Here is a 2904-nt window from a genome sequence, read left to right on the forward strand (position 1 = left end):
AATACCATATGAGCATTTCACAATGAATCTACCAACATGTATCATATGAGCTTGCAAATTGGTCAACAGAAATGAAAAATCACAATCAAATTGAAAATGCAATGTAAAATTCCACAAAAATTCATACAACATCTTGACATACCAATCAATCATCATGCAAAATTTCACTTCATTTTAACAAGCATAGACCACTCAATTAAATCCAGCAAGTTGGCATCAAGAGGTGTGACACAAATTGTCACACCTAAGTTCTAAAATTCATAACTCCATGGCCAGGTATCCAAAATTCATGAAATTTATATGGAAATGAGCATCAATCAGTCAAGAATCCTCACAAAAAATTCCAAGTATTTATTTTACACTATGAGCATTTCATGAGCCAAATGGTGCAAGGTATCAAAAATGGACACATATGAAAGAAGCCTAGGTCAAATGATAATTCTACCATGCACAACTTTGACCAATAGGTCAAAAAAAACCTAGAGTCAACAACAAAGTCATAGAAAAAATTTCCATATTTTTCTGAATTTTTTACAATTTTTTATGAATTTTTTAATGTGTTAATAATTTTTTATGATTTATTCAAATTAAATGAAATATTCAGTGGCAGATTTGTAAATAGCAGCGCGGGGGAGGGAAACATGCAATTTGAATTTTCAAACGCGTTTCAAGATCAAACAGCTTCATTCTCGTCGTTCTCATCCACCAAATTTCCAGAAACGCAACACACGCTCAAGAACATGAAATTTCAAACCAGCACCAAAATGAACAATCTCATATCCGTTAGAACCGCACGAACACGTAGATCACAAATATGAACTCTAATTAACCTAACAGTTCTTAAATCATGCAAATCGATCGATCTAGGGTTTGGACACAAAAATTCAAATCCAGATTTCGTGAGCTATGGTCATCTATTTCACAAACCAAACACATCACTGTAATCTACATAACATGAACTATAGAACGCACATAAGCATGGAGCAAATCATGAGATTCGAATTTCTTTCAAACCTGGAATGGCAGTGTTTGTTCGTGCAGCTTCGAGCCTCACTTCCACAAAACAGATGAAGAAAAGCTATAGTGAAGATGATTGATGCATCCAAATCCACGTGCCTTGGCTTCTATCGCTCAAAATCCGATTTCACCATTGATGGAGCTTCTTGGAACAGTCACGATTCAAGGCTTCTTTCTCTTCAATCTCCAAAAACAGTTGGTGATGGTGATGATATGAGTTGAATGCAAAAGGAAAATCGAGAATTGGTGGAGGAATCAAGAAGTTTGATGAATTTGGATCCAATGTGTTCTTGAGCAAACTTGAGAGAATGAAGAGGCTTTTGATCCAACTTTGGTAAATGTGAAATTCTGTTATGATTAGAATGTGTTTAGGTTTATATATGTGAGCTTAATCATTCCTTAATCATGTAATTAGCCAAATTGGAATTGTTAGTGAAAATGTGAAATTTCAAGTGAGGGCAAAAATGGAATTTCCATAGGACAGCTCATGCCACCTCAATGACAGCTCACACACTCTCTAAATGACATGTGTGAGCTGTTGCAACTTGTCCCACTCTCATTGGATGTGTAATTTGCATTTTCACATGTGTATGGTTTATGTCCAAATTTAGCCATTTCATTTTTCAAGCCAATTCTCAAATCACAAGGCCTATGCATGAAGTGATGATTCCAACAAATTTTAAATGCCATTCATGAGGTGTAGCAAAAATCCCCACTCAAAAATTCCAATTATTTTGAAAGTTGGACAATTTTGCCCTTGGTCCATTTTAACTGTCCAGTTGAAAATTGACTTTTTGCATTGACCACTTTTGGAAAAATCCAATTATGCACCATGAAAGTACATGTCAAATGGAGTTTGTGCATATAAAGAACTTGCAATTTGGACAAACCATGTGGAAATTATGGCCTCCTAATTATGGGTCATTTTTGAAATTCACTGAACCATAACTTTCCAACCATACATGGGATTTTCAAGTTCTTGGACTTTTTGGAAAGGTGAGAACAAGATCTACAACTTTCATGTTGAACAATTTTTCATTTGAAGCTTCCTTGGACACGTGGTCTTGAGGTCAAAAACTTTCCATTTTTGGAAACTTCAGTTACAAGTCACTTTCTATTTTTGGCAGTTTTTGTCCTGACTTGATTTTCTTCATTCTTAAGCTTTGAGATGTCAAATAACACTTGTTCCAACATGAATGAAGTGTATCCAACTCATTTCCACCTCCAAATCCATCAGATCATGTACAGTTGACCACAGTTGACTTTTTCATCTGATAGATGAAATTGGCAATGCATAGATCAATCTGAGCTCCAATCTCCAACTGAAATAGCTCAAGGGTGAAACCCTAGCCTCAATTAACACAATATAATCATAGAATGAACCCCATAACCATCATAAACCTCATCTCCTGATCATGCCCTGATTGGCCCAATGCAACTGATTAGGGTTGACCAGTGGTCAAAACCCTAATCTCAAGGAATGAACTTCAATCTCCTGATGACATCAAACCATGATGATGATGATGTATCATTGCAATCAAGATGAAGACCAACATCCATTGAGAATCACAAAACCCTAATTCACAGCCCAATCCTCAGAGGGCCTATGATCAGTCAATAAACCCTAGGCTTGCACTTAGACTTCTCCATCTTCTGATCAAGACTTGGGAGAATGGCTTGCACAGTGTAACCACATGATATGCAATATGCAATGCCTAATGACCTAAAATTATATGCAATATGTTAATGCTAGTCCCAAGAGAGGAGGGCAAATTTTGAGGTGTTACACTAAGCAACTCGCGGAACAACAAACCGGTCCTTCCTTTTCGGCAAACACGCAAACAAATCCTAAGGAGTATTGTAAGGCGATCACAACGAGAAGTGGGA

The sequence above is a fragment of the Lathyrus oleraceus genome, chromosome 3, assembly GCF_024323335.1.
Source record: "Lathyrus oleraceus cultivar Zhongwan6 chromosome 3, CAAS_Psat_ZW6_1.0, whole genome shotgun sequence".
Lineage (NCBI taxonomy): Eukaryota > Viridiplantae > Streptophyta > Magnoliopsida > Fabales > Fabaceae > Lathyrus > Lathyrus oleraceus.